This window comes from Gobio gobio, assembly GCF_949357685.1.
Source record: "Gobio gobio genome assembly, chromosome: 1".
NCBI lineage: Eukaryota > Metazoa > Chordata > Actinopteri > Cypriniformes > Gobionidae > Gobio > Gobio gobio.
In genome coordinates, this window is record NC_137097.1 from 40,627,330 (window position 1) to 40,649,206 (window position 21,877).

Genomic DNA, 21,877 nt, shown 5'->3' on the forward strand with positions numbered 1-21,877 from the left:
GACAAACCTGCTTTTAAAGGAAGCGCCCCCCATCCTTAGCAAAGCCTAGGCCAAGTGGTGCGGTGCTAAACCTGCACTAGATCTACCCAGGGCTCGGGAAAGAAATATTATCACCCCTTACATAAACAACGGGGCCCCGAAACCCATTTAAAAGCCCAACAGGGCTGGGCGCAGATCTCACTACAGCTCACGCATTAGTGCTTAACCCGGTCGTAATGCTACTTTATACTTAGAGCTAGGAAAACAAACAACTCGCCCCCGCGCGCCACAAGCCCGCGAGCAAGAGCGGCAAATACAAACACTCACGTAAGTTAGAGAGATAACACGGAGAGGCGATAGATCTCTACTAGCTAAAGTATAGCATTATGCACAAACATATAATGTTGCAAAGAAGATCGTTCTTAGCTTACTCACAGGGAGCTGCAGGCCCTGCGATGTCCAGCGATGTTCCATAATCCCCCGAGCCCTCTCAGGAGAGCGAAAAACGGAATCCTGAAAACATTAGTAGAAAATGTTTCACCCTTCTCGAGGGGGACTCACCACTCGCTCTTCTCGGCGCTTCAAACCAGCCATCAAGCTAGTATACGACCACCATCCTGAGGGGGGCGCTTTCACCAAACAAACCAGGCGGGCCGTCAGAATCTTACATTTTCTGCTCATCATTCGCCCACCGGCCTGATGTAAAGCACTCAGGGGAAAGCACAGGAGGAAGGGAAAAGGCAGCGCTCATCTGCGCGCCCTGGGAGGCGGAGTCCGCTGCCTACGCTGGTTCCGGTTACCAGCACCGGCTTCCTTCCTCTTCTTGTTGCGGGTGTCCCGCCTTCTCTGCACATCAGTCCTCCACGGAGGGGGCGCTCGAGAGGCGACGCTGGTTCGCTGGTCCCGTCTCCAGTCCTCAGACCGTGACGGGCCAGGGACACCCGGCTGCCTGGGCGCGGTCCCGGACCTCAGCGGGATGCATGTTCTAAATGCCGCCGAGCGCGCCTTCGCCTCCCTGAACTTTCCGACCACCGCCTCCACGGAGGTGCCGAAAAGTTCAGAGGGCGAAACCGGGGCATCCAGGAGAAAGGACTTCTCTTTCTCCCCGATGTCCGCCAGGTTCAACCACAGATGTCTCTCCGTGGCTACCATCGCCGCCATCGAACGACCGATGGCAAACGCAGTTTGTTTGGCAGCCCGGAGAGCGAGATCCGTGGTCCGGCGCAACTCGGTCACCGCATCAGGGGTTAGTCCCTCCCCCTGATCGAGGTCCCTCAGCAGGTCCGCCTGGTAGGCTTGTAACACCGCCATGGTGTGTAAAGCCGCCCCAGCGTGACCCGCTGACATGTACGCCCTGCCGTTCAACCGTGACCCGCTGACATGTACGCCCTGCCGTTCAACCGTGATGTTGTCCTAAGCGGTTTGGTCGGCAGGGTGGGAGACCTCAGTGTCGATGGCCGCCCAGAGGCGAGATGGTTCGCAAACGTCTCGTCCACGGGCGGCAACGACACATATCCAGCCTCAGCCAATCCCTCGACATCAGCGAAGTTAGCTCACTGATGCCGATGGATGCGGGCTGAATACGGCTTCTTCCATCCCTTCGAGATCTGTTGATGGAGATCCGGAAGAAATGGAAGACTCCCGGGAGCTGGGCGGTCATGAGCGGAGAGAAACCGGTCATCCAAACGATTTGGACGCACGACCTCTCTCCTCGCGCGCTGCCACGGCAGCTGCAGTCTACCTGCAGCGCGCTCCATGACCTCCACCAGCTCCCCGTACATGGGACAGGATGGATGTGAGGTTTCAGCCTCAGATGACTCACCAACCTCTTCATCCATCCTTTGCTCAGTTGGAAGAGCCGCAGACGAGGAGGAGAAGCTCAAATCCCGCTCCTCCTCCGATGTCTGCCCCTCGCGATCTGGATCGTCATCTGCGAGCACCACACCAGTCTCCAGACGACGAGCCAGATCCATCTGGGAACCCCAGGACTTCAGACGCCGCTCAGCCTCAGCTCGAGCGGGGCCGTCCCCAGATGCTGAATTCTCTCCCCTCGAGAAGAGAACCAGATGAGAGCGGAGCGTCTTCAGGGGAAAACGCTCGCAGTTTGCACAGGAAGCTCCCTCGAGAACTTCCCGTGCATGCTCCTCACCCAGACAGTACACACAGAGTGTGTGTGTATCCTCAGGTGTAAGATACCTGGTACACGGGTCCACACATCTGTGGAAGTGGTGTTGTTTCTGGGCACACTTCATCTTTGATTGCTTTATCTTTCTTTGACGCTTTACGTGAAAATCGGCAAACAGTCCCTGAAGACAAAAAGATACTGTCATGTTGGCAAGGCGCCCTTTTATACTTCCTGGTTGCACCTTGATGACGTCATAGGCTGTCGCCGGTCAATAGGATTGACGTTTTGTAATTGTGATTTCAGGCACCTGTCACGCTGGAGGCGTTCCCCGTAGCGTCAGCTGACGCAGCGCGAGTTCCCTTTCGAAAGGGAACTCTATCACAGATTTTTTTCTTTTACTATTGGACCAAATGGAAATACAAAAAATTATATTTGCTGCCGTCTCCCGGTCACCACTATAGAAGTTTACCCAACTATGACAACAACTAATTCTGAGAACCCCGGAAATGTGAAAAGGGTCCATAACAGGGGGATTTTGCGAGACATTAGTTGGAATCATATTTTCCATCACGTTGGATGGTAATGTTTTAAATCGCCAATGCTTTGTTAATTGTGACTGGCACTCAATTTGCCCAGGTTCAAGTGATACAATGTAATTTACTTAACAGGACCTATTCAGTCTGCTAAATATAATGAACTGAATTACAGGCTTGTAGGTAAAAAAATCACATTTTATAGTAAAATACATTTCCTTAAGTAGCGACTAGTTTACTTCCCTTTATTAGACAATTTTTTTACTTATTTTTTGTTGGATCTGGCAGGTTTGAGCCGGATGTTGTTATCCAGTATGTGTCTACATTAAGTCCCGCTGGTCCTGCTGTATTTAACGACTTTTGATGAGGTCCACGCTGGTTCCTTTGCTCCGTTCAGTCATCATCAGCAGAAAAAGCTAGCTCTTGCTGAAACATAAATGGATTTTTAAATGCCAATCACATTTAGTATAATATTTCTTATTGTGGTATTGTAATTTCAGGGAAGAAAAAAAATACATAGACTAATTGAAATGCAGGACACTTCTTACCTCTTGCGGGACAAAGCTCCCAATTGCGGGACTGTCCTGCAAAATGCAGGCAGGTGGTCACTCTAGTCCATAATGACTAACTAATTGAACATAAGCCATTTTCAGACTGCCAGCAAAAATCAGATTTTTTGCGTATGGGTAGTTGCTTTTTTTGTAAAACACCACTTTTGACAAAAAAAACTCATATCGTTATGTAGTGTGAAATCTAATGTTTGGGAAAATATAAGGGGTCACTAACTTTTTCACAGTTTTTTGAGCATTTTTACTGAAATGTGTCCTATGGTGTGACATAGAAAGAATTAAGAATATAGGGGTGTCGCACCAAAGGACAACAGAAATTATCACTTTTATAGTGGTTCTAACAATTCTGAGACAAACTCTTACCATGAGCCCATGTCATGGGCTTCAGTAACATGACCTTGAATGGGGTCCTTCAACTAATTAAACTTGTCAGTGGAATTGCCCGAAAATCAGGATATGGTGTCACACTGGAGGACATGGTTTTCAGTGAGTTCCTATGCTTTTAGAAATATATGGATGAAAAAAAAAGATTGTCATTTACCAGACACTTGTAAAATTATGCCGGAGGTATTTATTAACATTTATATGCTTTTCTTTATAATTTATAAAAGTTGTAATGTATTAAATCATGCTTGAGACAGTCATACCATAGAACAATTTTGAAAAAAATTTAAAAATCTAAAGACAAAGCTGTTTTTATATCAACAGGTCCATGTAAGACAAAGAAATGTTTAATAATTTACTCCATTTTAAATGATGACAATACTAATTATATTTATTTTTCTCTAGCTTGTGTGACAGTGAATATGTATAACGTAGTACGCCTACACCGTTACCAAATCAACCCATGCAGATAGGTTGGTTATAGACACAAATCTTATTTGCAAGTATTAGTGCAGACCGTCTGCCCGAAAAGAGCTGAGAAAAAAATCTGATTTGCCTGCAGTCTAAATGTAGCCTAAATAATCTGCAAGCTCATCTTATTAAAGGTGTTTGTTGGTATATTCCAATGTTCTTGACCCATCTACTTGGACACTGATGATTGCCGTGTGGTTATTTATTGTTGTAATAAATAAGGTCTTATGAGGGTTGATAAAAGGTCTTTGCTTTAAGGGTTGATTTGTATAAATCACATGAATGTTTTTTTTAGTCTGAAAGCTGGGGAAAGTCTGGCTTTATATCAAAGTTTATAGAAAAGGTCAAGGTCACAAGCACTTACCCTCTCTCGTAGTGGGGAAGTGCACATCTGTACCACAGCTTTCCAGCTGCACACGTCTCCTAACCTTTCCTTCTTGCCTTTCTCCACATTTGGAAATGTACAGGTGTTAGGTCAGCTGCTTTATGTTGTTATGATATTGTTGAAAGGGAGTTTTGAATTTCCCATGACTTCTTCAAAGAGTATCACCATGAAAGCACTTTATGACGCTTGACAGTATGTCCTCTTAATATTGTTTTAACAGAGGTTATGAGAACAAAATTCCTTAAAATTCCCTTCTGCTTTTTGGGAATTTGTATAAAACTCAATTTTACAAACCAGCTGAATTTTTATATTTCACCAAGCTACTTGTGACATTTGGTGGTTTTAACATAAGCGCTCTCATATATTCTTGAGCATGTTCTTAAACTCTGAGCAAGGTTCAATGTGTCTAACTTTTGAACTGAAGGAGGAGGATAAATTTACATTTGGCTATAGGGATATGAAATGGGGCATGGGAGTGTGGAATCGGAATGAGATGTTGTTGCCTGGGGGAAACTTTAAAGTTGTAAAAGTGGCAAAGATTTTAAAAGCTCCCGTTGTGAGTCATGTGGAGAAATATGAGGGTGTGAAGATGGATGAAACAAGGCGTTCAGGCTAAAGCATGACGTTTTGTGTAAAATATGAGCTCAAGCTTGTCCAAATTAAGCTGTTTTGGATATAGATTTATAAGGATTTGAATTGAAAAGAAACTAACTAAAGGGAAAAATGATTTTTTTTCAGAGATAAAAATGACAGTATGACAAGTTATATTATCTGATTATTTTATTTTTATATATATATTTTGGTTTTGCATCAGAACTTTAACGATGACAATAAAATATATGGAAAGCTTATCTTTCTCCATTTTGGAAGCTGAAAAAAGAATTTTTTGTTATATTTATGAACAATTATATGATTAGCTGCATTTTATTATTATTTTTCTGTACCATAATTTTGATCAGAATAGACCTTCAGTCTATTTTGTGTTGCGATCCACTATTTGAAATGAAGCTCATGTCATTAAATTAAGTCTATAAACACAAAAATACATTAGAGGTGATCTGTGTTGGGGGAGAATGCATTACAAGTAATGCACATTACGTAATCAGATTACTTTTTTTGATGTAACAAGTAAAGTAACACATTATAAATGTACATATTAATATTTGAGTTACTTTATTTAAAAAGTAAAGCATGTTTTCAGTTTAATAATTTAAAATTAAATTTAAATTCTCTTCTCCATAGTTCACCCAAAAATGTAAATGATCCCATAATTTACTCACCCTCAAGCCATCCTTGGTGTATATGACATTCTTCTCTCAGACAAATACAATACAATTATATTTAAAAAATGTCCTGGCTAATCCAAGCTTTATAATGGCAGTGAATGGCAGCCCAAAATTTGAAGCCCAGAAAAGTGCATCCATCCATTATAAAAAAAAAGTAATCCACATGGCTCCGGGGAGTTAATAAAGGGCTTCTGAAGTGAATCGATGTGTTTGTGTGAGAAAAATATCCATATTTAACGCGTTATAAAGTAAAATATCTAGCTTCCGTCAGACCGCCTTCCGTATTCAACTTTTGAAAAAAGCATAACTGCTGTATGATGTAGGACATAGCATAAGCGAGAGGCATTACACTTTCTGCGTCTGGCGGAAGCTATAGATATTTTACTTTATAAAGTTTTATTTTTCTTACACAAACCCATCAATTCACTTCAGCAGGCCTTTATTAATCCCCCGGAGCCGTGTGGAGTACTTTTATAATGGATAGGATGTACTTTTTGGGCTTCAAATTCTGGGCTTCCATTCACTGCATGCCATTATAAAGCTTGGAAGAGCAGGACATTTTTTAATATAACTCCGATTGTATTCGTCTGAAAGAAGAATGTCATTACACCTATGGCTTGAGGGTGAGTAAACTGGGATCATTTACATTTTTGGGTGAACTAACCCTTTAGAGATGCACAATCATGCATGTGTGGGAACAGGCAAAAAGTACAAAAGTAACAAAACACATTACTTTCAACTTTCAATAAAGAGAGTTGTAGGTAATTTAACCCATAGTGTTAAGATATATTTTGTTTGGCATTCATAGCTCTATGGGTCAGGAAATATGCGTTTTCAAAAGAAATTTAAGGTTTATGTTTTTGTTAAATGTATTAGAGTGTTTATGTAAACACATGCTGCGTTTGTCCAGTCAGCAACACTGACACCGCGAATATGCAAATAAGGACTCTAACCTGGGTTTTAGGAGTTTTATGTGCAGTGTGATTAAAGATTCAGTTTACCCTGGGTTTAGAATGACCCAGGGTTAACTATTTCAAGTGTGAAAAGCCCTAATGTGTATATACTGTATAGGCTACACAAACTGCCATTAAAAAATCTGGAGGTAAGATTTTTTTTTCCGTTTTATGTCAAGTATTTTATGCTCACCAAGGCTGCATTTATTCGATCAAAAATCCATGAAAAACTATAATATTGTGAATTCTTTTTTTTAAACAGTTGTTTCAAATGTTTCAATTTGAATATATTTTAAAATGTAATTCCTGTGATGGCAAAGCTGAATTTTCAGCATCATTACTCCAGTCTTCAGTGTCACATGATCCTTCAGAAATCATTCTAATATGATGATTTGATGCTCAAGAAATATTTCTGATTATTATCAATGTTAAAACAGTTGAGCTGCTTAATATTTTTGTGGAAACCATGATGCATTTTTATTCAGGATTCTTTGATGAAAGTTCAAAAGAACACATATTTGATATATCAACATCAAATATATGTTATTTGATATAGAAACATTTGTAACGTTATAACTGTCTTTACTGTCACTTTTAATAATAAAAGTATATATAGTATATTTACAAAAATGTTTTGCTTTTTAATGACCCTACAAGTTTGATTAACCCATTCAAATATGATGAAAATTATTAATATTTTAAATATGAGGAAAGACCAAAAGACAAAACTTGGTGATCTGACAAAATTATTTGGCAAACTAGCTACAAGTTTTATTTTACTATTCCAAAAAAAGCATCGTAAAACAAAAATTTCACAGGAAAAGCATAAATCTTTACAAAATAATTGATGGGATTATTCGCTGATCTTTAAATGATACAACAGACACATTTTCCACTAGAGAGCACCGCTATACACTGCGGGCCAAACAGCAAACATGCATGCATTATCTCTCCTCATTGAATTCTGAAGGCCAACTAACATCTGGGCAACACTTAAGAATGATATTACAATGACCTAATGCTAAAATGATGGAATGATTGGAACTGTTAATTTGCTACATTAACATTTGTCTCTGTAGCGTGGGTCATTTTCACATGTGCTGCCCTCATGTGTCTTTGAAGACTGGTGGAAATCACATATACACTTTAAAAAAAAAAAGTATTTTAATGACGTCTTTAGCTGCAAGAGCTTATGTGGGTGTGAAAATGACCAATGATTATGGTTACACGTATACTGTCTAAACCCAAAGACCTGCCTTATACAATAGGACAATTACACCCATACACCAACAACCATTCTACACTTAATAGATCTTTTTGACTTCACATTGACCCTCTGTTCCCATGTTATATAAACCGAATGCTAATTTAAAATTGTGGTACCTGTGGGTGCACTGAGCCAGGCATCTAAGCCTCCACAAGAGTCTATCTGAGTAGGTCCGGCGTACTTTTACAATAGACTTGCAGGAAATAAATCAATAGAGAAGTCCAATTCAATATTCTTTTTTCTCTTGGGTTGTCTTTAAAAAAATGCATTTGCATACAGTTCTGTTAAAAACAGTTCAGTTTAAACACTTTGATTATTTCAGTGTGAATTAGTGCTGGGTAGTAACTGATATGTAATCTGGATTAGGTAATCAGATTCCAAAAGTGAAGTAATTGTAATTAGATTAGGTAACATTTTAAAATACTCGTAATCAGACTACAGTTACTTTTCTAATGATTACATGCTATTCTCACAATGGCAGCAAATTATTCATAATTCATTGATTCTCCCTACTACTTCTTGGTTTATCTTTTAAATTTTCCTTTCTGTAAAAGACTTCTGAATAGAAGGTATTGTTTGTGTAATTGCACACGCAGACCAGCCAACTGAGACCCACAGCATTTGATCACTGGATTTACAGAAATCTTTACACTTGTGTACACAAGTGTTTTCTCAACATTGCAACACTGCATGTCTAATCAGCTCCTGATGAACACATTCATTATTATTGTTTGAATTATCACTGTGTGTTGTTTACCCATGTATTAATGGAACTTTGGAAGGCTTTTGTCTTTTAAACACAATCAAATTTACAAATTCACATAATTTCATATATATATATATATATATATATATATATATATATATATATATATATATACATATACATATATATATATATATATATATATATATATATATATATATATATATATATGTATGTATATGTATATGTATATGTATATGTATATGTGTGTATGTGTATGTATGTATTTATTATTCATTATTTTCCCTTCGTTTTTTTAATCCTCCTTTAGTGCATCTAGTGTATTTTTTTATGTATGCCTGATATTTTTTATATATATATCTTTTTTCTATTTTATTTTATTGGTAAACGTCATTGTGTGTATGTATGTATATGTGTGTATATATTATTATATATGTGTATATATTATTTTACCATTGTAACTATTATTTGTCAATCCTAAACTGAACAAAATAAAAGCAAAAATAATAATAATAATAATAATAATAATAATAATAATAAATGTAAATTTCAATCAACAGCTTTTCAATAAACTCATGAAAACTCAGCAGTTCCGTCACAAACCTGGGAAACCCTGATGTAATGTAATATTTTATACATTTAATGTTGTTGAGAAAGGAATGAAATATAGGCTATTCTCTTTCTATTTGTATTCAATATGATACATGTTTCTTGGAAGATTATCCTATTCAATTCAATGTGATTAACGGGTTAGGTCAAAAGTAATCTAAAAGTAATCAAAAAGTAGTCAGATTATATTACTTTTAATGTAATGGATTAGGTTACTACAACTACTACATTTTGTCATGTAATTTGGAATCAGTAACCGACTGCAATTTGTAAGTAATTTACCCAGCACTGTACCACACACAGATTTTACTTTTGCATATTATGGAATCAACCCAACTGTCACAGGCTGAATCCGAATTCTAACCTTCATAGGGCACTGTTTGAGGGGACAGCCATTTGTAATTGTGTCCCGAAACCAGTGGACGTTATCGAGTGCACTCATTGAACCCATAATGCACCGTAATAACATGTACAGCCGATGTACACTCAACGGCTATCCAAATTCACTCACTCGTTTTCATTCACTCCTTCAAATGAAATGTATTAGTGGACTAATGTTAGTGTAGTGAAACGTTACTGTTTTAGTGGACATTTCTGTAAAAACTGCTATCATCATCTGCAATTGCCATACGCTCATTTTACTCACCTCCTGCTTGTCTCCATTTCTGCAATCTGTTAAATAAACTCTGCTATGGTTCACTTATATCTGGCTCTGAGTCTGGTGTCCCCTAACACCAACATAAACTGAAGGAATAAATCCATAAGATTCATGCATGGGTCTGGTTTCACACAGGGTTTAGATTAAGCCAGGATTAGTTCAATTAGGACGTTAAGTAGCTTTTTATAAATGTGCCTTAGAAAAAAAACATTACTGATGTGCACGTGCATCTTGAGACATTTAAAGGGTCAGTTCACCCAAAAAATTTTATTAGCCCATGATTTACTCACCCTCAAGTCATCCTAGGAGTATATGACATTCTTCTTTCAGACGAATAATTATAATTATAATAAGAAAGACGAGTTATATTAAAAAAGTTCTGACAAATCCAAGCTTTATAATGGCAGTGGATTGTTAGGTCATTTTTGAAGTCCATAAAAGTGCATCTATCCATCATACAACTGCTCCACATGGCTCCGGGGGGTTAACAAAGACCTTCTGAAGTGAAGTTTGTGAAAGAAAAATATCCATTTTAAAACTTTATAGACTAAAATAACTAGCTTCCGGCGGAAGTCTTCTGTGTTCGTCAATCCACATGCGTCAAGGGTCAAGGGTTACTCTTTCGCCGTAAATCGATGCGTACGGCAAACCTGGAGCAGTTATATGATGGATAGATGCACTTTTATGCACTTCATAAATGACCTAACAATCCACTGCCATTATAAAGCTTGGATTAGCCAGGACTTTTTAAATATAACTCGTCTTTCTTATTATAATTATAATTATTCGTCTGAAAGAAGAATGCCATATACACCTAGGATGACTTGAGGGTGAGTAAATCATGGGCTAATTTTATTTTTTGGGTGAACTAACCCTTTAAGAGACCACTCAACCACTCAACCATGCATTTTAGTCTGAGACTAGGTTTAAGCCTTGTCTGTGAAACTGGGCAATGATACAAAGGCTAATATGGATTAGAGGTTTTGATGCATCTATGATGTTCAATGTGGCATATAAAACCACAACTTTCTGTTTCTAATAATAGAAATTGGTTGTTTCAATTACAACATTTTGAATTCACAGGATGACAAACATTTAAATGTTTGGCATATAAATATATTTGTTTGTTTGATTTTAAGTGTGTTTAAATATTTTAATTGGAAGCCATAATTTCATTTTTACTTCTGTTGAGTTGTATAGTGCTATTCACAATACAAATTGTTCCAGTGCTGCAACAAACAAAGTTATTAAAACAACTGTCAAATCTCTGATATGATCAGATTGACCAGAGTTGTTTTTGTTAACTAAACTATTACAAATTATTTTCAGTAATTAAAATAACGCTGAAATGAAAAAAAATCCTAAAAACCTATAAGTTACTTTAAAATATGTGTAAATACTACAATAATATCTGAATTTTCCCAAAGTATTTCATTTCTTTCAGAATAGTGCCCTCTCTTGGTGAAAATGCAATTTGCAACTCATTTAGATCACTGCAAAATCATATATCTTTGATCGGTTATCTAATTTGATTACTTTTACATATGAATCGTTTCTGATCTACACGTCTGTACAGAGAAGAACAAATATTTCCACATGATTTATTGGGGTCAGAGCATTCCAGTTATGACTAAGACAGTTGAATAGAGATCTGTTTGATGAAGTCTGGCTCGTCCTTTGCTCTCCCACACATGGGGGAATCTTGAAACGTAAGGTTCTCTCTCAGCTGAAAGTGATTCTTTGTGTTCAAAAGCCATTTACTGTTAAACTGATTCCTATGCTGGAAAAGGTCAGCAACAAAAAAATCCTTCTTCAACAGGACAGCAAAGCACTTGCTTTGTTTGGGTCCGCTTTATGACTCTTTTTATGGTCATTTATCACACATCCATATTGGGGTCTTCTTTCAAACATATGTTGACTTGAATGGATTTTTTGAATACGGATGGGTGGTCCGAGCCGGATACGACCCCGGTTTGACCTTTAAATTGCCCATTTCTGAGCAATATGAACTTTAAACTGGACAGAGGTGTCAGAGGGCAAATGGTCAACGCACATTATGCATAACTGTCCATTGCTTATACAGCAGACTCCTCTATAACATGCTTTTTGGACTGTATATTCTGAATTATTCTAAACATTTCATTACAAAATTTCCATTTCAAAACTTTACAACAGAGATAGACCTACTCCTTTTCGAATCTTTTCAAATCAGATTTGAATTGCTTTCATTTGTTTTTGTTATTTTCTTGTAGGTACACTACAAGGTACATGGCAACTTTGTTCCAGCTACTGATATAAAAGTGACTGTTGCTATCACTTTTTCTTCTGCAAAATGTAAACTATTGGTGTCATGGGTTGCTCCAATAAAGACAAAAATCAAACAAGGTTTATTTAAAATGACTCAAAGACAATCCAACGCCATATGTGTGTAAACGGAAGCAATACATCTGAAGAGTGAACAGACAGCAACTTAAATACATGGTAAATGAGGAAATGATGTGAACACCTGTAAATGAAATGAATAGCCATGACAACTAAAAGGTGGCGGGAAAACTGAACAAAGGAAGACATGTGACTAATGAAAACAAACTGAATGTCCATGAAAACTAACAAACTGAACATATGTGACAATTAGCTGTGCAATTTATATATATACTTTTCAGCACTCTGTAAAACGGTTAAATTTATACTGCCTAAAGTAAAGTACAATCAACTTAAACTTTTAAGTACTTTCAACTTAAATTACATTATACTGACTTAAAAATTAGTTGGATCTTGCATAACTTTTAAAAAACTTTTTAAAATTGCTTAACTTATTTTGAAGCAATGTAAAACATGTCATAACTTACTGATCATAACACTTTAGAAGTATACAGCTATTTTAAAATATTTTTAAAAATTTTAAATGCCACAAAAAGTGATTAAAAATATATTGTTAGATACATTTCAAAAGTAGTTGCATCAATTGCTTTGTCACTGGTTTTAGCATTTTTATACGATTATACAGTATTAATCAATATTTTGATTTAGCTTTTGTTCTCATATTTTCAATTATGATTTCAATTTTAGTTTAAATTCTAGTAAGTTTGGTGTGCTTGTGTCATTTTTATTAGTTTTTTATATTTCTATGGCTTCATTTTTATTTCAGCTTTAACATTTTTATTAGGCTACTTAAAAATGTTAATGTTGCCTGACTGAAATAAAATAAATATAGCCTGTTTTTTTGTTGTTTTCGTAATACATTTAATATATCTAATTTTTTGCTTCATTTCAATTCACAAATGATTTTAAATTTTATTTTAGCTAACAATAACAACACTGGTAAAGAAAAATGCATTGGACTAAATTTAACAGACTGCATTGTGCTAAACAACAGATATTTGTCAACCATATCAATTTGTGACATTCTTTTTTCCGATAAATTAGTAATGTCAAGTTATTTTCACTTAAATTAAGGAACACTGATGGCCTGACAGGGCATGATACATACAAGAGCTTTTAATGCCATCAAGGTAAGAGAGATGGATGCCACCTTTGCTCACTCTTCAAGTGTCGTATTAGCCACAACAGAGCAGTCATTCAACAAAACAGGTCAACAATGTCTTTTTTGTTGCTTACTGTCTTGAGTTACCGCTAGATGGCGCCCCAGGCTAACCAATACTGATACTCACTCATCACTATCTTTAGATCAATTTTGATTAAATGAAAGCTTTGTAAGCGATTTTGATAGTGATATTGGTACCGGTAACTGCAAAAATAATGACTGCATTCAAACAGGCTACTAAAGCACTTCAGTCTGCCATGGTTTAGTCAAACATGTTGTCCCAGAGTTTATCTGGAGTTTTAGCCAGAGTCTGATCTAAGGAATAGCATGGGATTGAGCAGCATAGAGACATAATCTGCAAAATGTTCAATGACAGTGATATCTGTGATCTAAAATGGGTGATATGGATGTCATGTGTAGTGGGATTTTAGAAGCGTTCAGATCTTTCAGCCTGGAAAAAGGATTAAAGTCTTCACCAGTGAAATATGCTGATACTGACAGTAAACATTCACAGTGTGGGTCGGCACTCGGCAGGCATCATTGTCAGAATCAATGAATGCGAGACCATAACAGAGACCAAAGCATTGGTCTGCAGCATCTAGTGCACATCAAACAAGATCAAGCTTTAGAGCCCATATAATCACAAATGTTAGTTATGCACCTTATATATGAGAAAAACAACATGTTTTTAGAATCCTAGCATTAACCTCTAATATTGTTAGAAATGTGTGGATTTGTTTTATTCTTAAAAAAAAAAAAACATTTCAATATAGCTATATATATTTTTTATATTTATATTCTAAAACAACATTTTCATCAGCTCTTTTTCACTTACGCCATGGATGATGTTTTAGTGGTGCTTGCCTATAAGGCAAAGCATCACTATTGTTCTATTGCATATTTATTATTATTAATAAACCATTTGAAACCGGCACCGTTTGTCATAGACCAATAATTGAGGTGTCAAATCGACCGGCTCATTGAGGAGAGGTAGGACCTACGATGTTTGTAAAGAGGCAAAAAAAATTCCCATAGAATATTAGTGATTCTGAATTTCAACTGTCACTTTCACACACGCACACGCACACGCACACGCACACGCACACGCACACACACACACACACACACACACACACACACACACACACACACACACACACACACACACACACACACACACACACATAAGGCATTAGGAACTCACTCACTCATTCACTCCCTCACACACACACACACACACACACACACACACACACACACACACAGGTTTGTTTTGCTATCTAAGTGAGGACATTAGTGTAATGGTTTTTATACTGTACAAAATGTCCTCATATTTCATATTAACGTCGTAATACCAGTGTAGGCCAACACCCGTGTCATTACACAAATTTGTGTCCTCATAAATCACAAAAACACACACATACACACACACACACACACACACACACACACACACACACACACACACACACACACACACACACACACACACACACACACACACAAACAATTTAATTTATTTTATCAAGCAGCCAATAAGTAACGACCTAAAATCCTCATAGCCTCACCCTAGCAACCAGTTACAGCACCCTAGCAACCACCCCATAGACTTGAAAAAATAGATGAGATTAATATGTATGAATAAAAACATCATAGAGACATGTGGGTTTGGCTCCTTTGATTTGTACACACATCCACAACTGTCTAGCCACGCCCTAGAAACCATTTAGAGAACCCTAGCAACCCAAACCCAAAGAGGGATATCTTCAAATCTGGATGTCATAGAGGTTGGATAATATCAATACTGGCAAGCAGCCTTTGGAGTATCATCATTGGCAGCTCCCAAGCAACAACCAAACAGAGTACCTTAGCAAACATTTAGCAAATCCTATATCTCTGAATCAAACATTATTTAGAGATGTAGGTTGGCTCTTTTAACTCATGCTGGCAAACAAGACTTCCATCATGCTACACATGCTAGCAGTGAATAACTACAAGCTAATACCGATTACAGTAGTTAAGTTACAGTTTTTCTCCACTGGTTTGGCTCATTTCTTGAAACAGAAATTACATTCTCAAAACAACATGGACAAACCTCCAAACCACTCTGCAATTGTTCACAACAGAATAGCATTTCTCATTCATTTAATCAAATTGCAAATGTCTAAGTACGTCTCAATGTCTCAGTGCATCTTTGCAAATTATTAAGTACAGGTAGCCTACATTTAGCACAATTTCCAAGTGAATAGATCTTGTTGATCTAAACTGATTGTTGATTCTCAGTCTAATGGTTGTTCGCTCCAAAACGTGTCAGCGTCATTTCAAGTCATCACATGCACAATTGTCTGTTCAACTGTCAAAATTAGTCAAGAACACAATACCATGAGTATCATATATGAATCCCTTGGAAAATTTGATAAATTTATTACAGCAATTGACCTATCGGTAAGCCCCTCCCCTCGAACGCAGATGAGCCAATAGCAGTTGAGTATCAGTTGCGCTGGGACCGGAACTCGGACATCTTTAGGTGTCCGCGCCATAGAGATGCATTGGAAAATCCGAAGCTCTCATCGGTTTGATGGTGTTTATGCTACAAAAATGCTAAAATGTCGTGCCTGAGGTACTGTAACACTGATTCCAGGTATCCTGAGAGGATTTTCTGTTTGTCATACTCTGGTTAAGTTACGATTAAAGTCCCTGCTAACATACAACTGTAATAACTAAATGTTCTCACGTCATGTAACACTGTAATGTTAGGTCAAAAACACGAAGGTCTACATTTCCGTGCCTCTCCATATTAAACTGGTTATATGTAAATTAATTTAATTTTAGATATGTTTAAGGTCTAGTCCTACTTAGGAGGACTCCTATTTTGATGGGTATAGTCTACGGGTGGTGAAAGGGAGAGCTCGCGCGCAGTTTATCGGAGTTGTTTTGTAGATCATACAAAGTTTACCAGTTATTAACTGCACCCTCGAAAAGGCATACGGTCTGTGTATATGTTTGTTTTCTGTTAATTTTATGAGTGTTTTTGTGTAGTTTGCTGTGTATGTTAATGGTAATGCAACGGAGAGAGCAACGGTGAGAGAGAGTTTGTGAATGAGACGTTAGTGCGCACTTCTTATGCTTTGTTTGTTCAGCTCTTACGATGATTTTTTGGAGTGAAAAAGGACATAATAAACTTGATAAACCATCAGAAAAGTCCGGCCATCATTCGGACGGGATATACGTTACATTCTGTGTCCAAAAACATCTTGGGATAAGGTTTTCACACTGACAGCTGTCATTGTAAGATATAGCAACTCCGTTTGTTTGTCCGAGTTAGCAACAGTAACTAAGGGGGGCGGGGCTTACCGATAGGTCAATTGACAGTCAGGTGAAACTAGAACTTGACTAACAAAGGAGGACTTTCATACATCTCAGATGACCAATCAAACAGTATGTTTAGTTACCTGACAGGTGCTGTCCATGACTGTGAATGCTACCAAACATGTTTGTAAAGAGCTTGACCATGCAGGACCAGTACAATTTCTGAACATGGAGGCACCTGACCAAGTAAATGAACAAGGGCAACTGCCTGCCCGAGGAAGAGTGAGGATGAGAGGGGGAACCCGTGAAGGAAGACGGGTAGAGAGGGGAAGAGAGGGGAAGGAGGGATGAGAAGGGAAGAGGGGGGTAGAAGAGGTAGACCTGGAGTAGGATGTAGCCAAAGAAGACCGGGACCAAATTTATCAGATGCGATTCGGGCAACCTTGGTACCCATGGGTACTACTGAGTACCCATGGGTTGACATTGTGAGAGGCTGGACAGAGACTTCAGCCCAACCTCAGCAGATATAAAAAACAAACCTTTGAAAATGCATGAATGAATCGAATGATTTTATAATGTGGAGAGAAATAAATATTTTCATCAGTATGCAGTACTGGTCTTTTGTGTACTGTTTGGTCAATACACTCACCTAAAGGATTATTAGGAACACATACTAATACTGTGTTTGACCCCCTTTCGCCTTCAGAACTGCCTTAATTCTACGTGGCATTGATTCAACAAGGTGCTGAAAGCATTCTTTAGAAATGTTGGCCCATATTGATAGGATAGCATCTTGCAGTTGATGGAGATTTGTGGGCTGCACATCCAGGGCACGAAGCTCCCGTTCCACCACATCCCAAAGATGCTCTATTGCAGGGATGGGCAACTCCAGTCCTCAAGGGCCATTGTCCTGCAGAGTTTAGCTCCAACCCTAATCAAACACACCTGAACCAGCTAATCAATGTCTTAGGGATTACTAGAAGGCTACAGGCAGGTGAGTTTTATCAGGGTTGGAGCTAAACTTTGCAGGACAGTGGCCCTCGAGGACTGGAGTTGCCCATCCCTGCTCTATTGGGTTGAGATCTGGTGACTGTGGGGGCCATTTTAGTACAGTGAACTCATTGTCATGTTCAAGAAACCAATTTGAAATGATTCAAGCTTTGTGACATGGTGCATTATCCTGCTGGAAGTAGCCATCAGAGGATGGGTACATGGTGGTCAAAAAGGGATAGACATGGTCAGAAACAATGCTCAGGTAGGCCGTGGCATTTAAACGATGCCCAATTGGCACTAAGGGGCCTAAAGTGTGCCAAGAAAACATCCCCCACACCATTACACCACCACCACCAGCCTGCACAGTGGTAACAAGGCATGATGGATCCATGTTCTCATTCTGTTTACGCCAAATTCTGATTCTACCATCTGAATGTCTCCACAAAAATCGAGACTCATCAGACCAGGCAACATTTTTCCAGTCTTCAACTGTCCAATTTTGGTGAGCTTGTGCAAATTGTAGCCTCTTTTTCCTATTTGTAGTGGAGATGAGTGGTACCCGGTGGGGTCTTCTGCTGTTGTTGCCCATCCGCCTCAAGGTTGTGCGTGTTGTGGCTTCACAAATGCTTTGCTTTATACCTCGGTTGTAACGAGTGGTTATTTCAGTCAAAGTTGCTCTTCTATCAGCTTGAATCAGTCGGCCCATTCTCCTCTGATCTCTAGCATCAACAAGGCATTTTCGCCCACAGGACTGCCGCATACTGGATGTTTTTCCCTTTTCACACCATTCTTTGTAAACCCTAGAAATGGTTGTACGTGAAAATCCCAGTAACTGAGCAGATTGTGAAATACTCAGACCGGCCCGTCTGGCACCAACAACCATGCCACGCTCAAAATTGCTTAAATCACCTTTCTTTCCCATTCTGACATTCAGTTTGGAGTTCAGGAGATTGTCTTGACCAGGACCACACCCCTAAATGCATTGAAGCAACTGCCATGTGATTGGTTGATTAGATAATTGCATTAATGAGAAATTGAACAGGTGTTCCTAATAATCCTTTAGGTGAGTGTATATTCATATACTTTACTCTAATGATATCTCTGAAAAAAATCAAACCCAGATTATATCATTAGAAAAGTGGAAATTTTAGAGTGTTTAAGATTGAGAACAGCAGCGTGTGGATGGCCAGGAGGACCAGGAGAGGGAGGCACAGTGACCAGTGAAGAACTGTTAGTTGTGAAACTCCAGCTAATTTTCATTGTTTTTTGTTTGTGTGTTTATATTACAGTATATTATGCTGTATACATTTTCTTTTTACTCTGATGAATGGAAGTTACTTTATGTGTGTGAATGATAATGGTTACAATTTCCTTGGCAGTATGAGTGCAATGTGTGATGTCAAACCTTGGAGGCTACTCTTACCCTAAAATCCTATTTCTTTTTTTCAGTTTTAAACACAATTGTATTCTGTTAGCTAGACAAAAAAACAGTACTGTAACCATTGTCAATGAAGGACTGGGCTAAGACTGAAAGGTGGACATCAGGGATATTTCAATGGTCCTCTGCCATTGTGACAAAACATCTAAGCATTTTGACTTGCAGTGCTTACACAATGCCAAAGGGACGAAGCATTTTGGGGGCACTGACTATTTAAATGAGAAGGAAATTTAGTTTGACACATGAGTGAACTGTTTTGGGAGAGGTATGAGCTTTTGCAGGTGAACCATGGTGTTGTGCCGAACCATCCACGTTATTTTGGCAAAAGCACCAAGAGTGTTGAGAACGTCCAGGCTGTTTCAAGAAATGAGCCAAAGCAATTGAGAAGGATCTTTGCATTTTCGTCGCACTGACTATTTATATGGGAAAGAAATTTATTTTTGAAGCATGAGTGAACAGTTTTGGGAGAGATATTAGCTTTTGCAAGTGAGCTATAGTGTTGTGCTGAACCGTAAGACTGTTTGGCCAAATGATCTTACAATTTTAAGAAAGTAATTTCTGTTTCAAGAAATGAGCCAAACCAATGGAGAAAAACTGTAAAAATACTTACTTATTTTTAAAACATGATAAAAACAAGTGATAACATCATTCTAACAACATGCAAAAGTCATTCAAGCATTACCTAGCTATGTGTTGCTTAAAAACATGTTAAAACTCTATAAAATAATCCATAATAACCATCTGTGACAACTAGCAAATCCATATCAACACCATATCAACTACCCAGAATACCCAAGCAACCGCATAGCAACACCCTAGCAACCACGTAACAACACCCAAGCAACCACCCAAAATACCATAGCATCTGCCAAGCAATCACCCAGAACACCCTAGCTACCACCTAGAAAGCCCCTAATAACCACCCAGAATACATTAGCACCTGCATAGCAACACCCAAGTAACCACCCATGCCACCCTAGAAATTACCTAGCAACACCATAACAACCACTCAGAACACCCTAGCAACTGCCTAACAACCACCCCAGCAACTCCTTCGTAACCATTCAGAACATCAAAGCAACCACCGAGAAACACCCAGGCAACGAGTGCTGAGTTTTGCTACAATGCATGCCACCATTTTTGGTTCCCCAAAGAACGTTTCAGTCAATATGTCTTTAAATTTCTCACAATAAAGAACATTTTATGAATTTGGTTCCATAGATGTTAAAGGTTCCTTATGGAATCATATGCCAATAAAGAAGCTTTATTTTTAAAGGGTTAGTTCACCCAAAAATGAAAATTCTGTCATTAATTACTTACCCTCATGTCGTTGGACACTCGTAAGACCTCCGTTCATCTCGGAACAGAAATTAAGATATTTTAGTTGAAATCTGATGGCTCTGAAAGGCCTCCATTGGCACAATGGCACGGTTCACTATCAAGACCCTTAAAAGGTACAAAGTCCATCTCACTACAGTGGTTCTAAAATAACTTTATGAAGCGACGACAATAGTTTTTGTGCGCAAAAAAACCCTAAATAACGACTTACATAGTGATGACGATTTCAAAACACGGCATCGTGAAGCTTCGAAGAGTTATGAATTAGCGAGTCGATTCAGCGGTTTGAATCGCCAAATTTCAGCAGTTTGGCGGTTTGACACGCGATCCGAATCATGATTCGGCTCGCTGATTCATAACTCTTTGAAACTTTACGATGCCGTGTTTTGAAATCGTCATCACTATGTAAGTCGTTATTTAGGGTTTTTTTGCGCACAAAAACTATTGATTCATAAAGTTATTTTAGAACCACTGTAGTGAGATGGACTTTGTAACGACGTCTTTAGTACCTTTTAAGGGTCTTGATAGTGAACCGTGCCATTGTGCCAATGGAGGCCTTTCAGAGCCATCAGATTTAACTAAAATATCTTAATTTCTGTTCCGAAGATGAACGGAGGTCTTACGGGTGTCCAACGACATGAGGGTAAATTATTAATTACACTCTAAAAAAAAAAAGGTTCTATATGGCACCAAAAATGGTTCTTGGCTCGTAATCATAGGGGAACCTTTTTTAGTGCTATATAGCACCAATTTTGGTGCTTCAGTGGTTCTTCAGTGGTTCTTCAGCGATTCTTCAGTGGTTCTTCAGCGGTTCTTCAGAGGTTCTTCACAGGTTCTTTGACTAAGGTGCTATATAGCACCTCTGAAGAACCGCTGAAGAACCACTGAAGCACCAAAATTGGTGCTATATAGCACTAAAAAAGGTTCCCCTATGATTACGAGCCTTTTTTTTAGAGTGTACAGAATTTTCATTTTTGGGTGAACTAACCCTTTAAGAATGTAAAGGGGCAATTCACAGTTATTCCTTCCAGTCCAAAGTAAAGCTCTTTTGTTATCAGTATTTTATACCTTGGTGTAAATTTATTTAGTCTTGCTAGCAAAGTATAGGGGACCACAAGGCGGTGTTAACAGCATGTTATCATACACTCTAAAAAAAAAGGCTCGTAATCATAGGGGAACCTTTTTTAGTGCTATATAGCACCAATTTTGGTGCTTCAGTGGTTCTTCAGCGGTTCTTCAGAGGTGCTATATAGCACCTTAGTCAAAGAACCGGTGAAGAACCTCTGAAGAACCTCTGAAGAACCGCTGA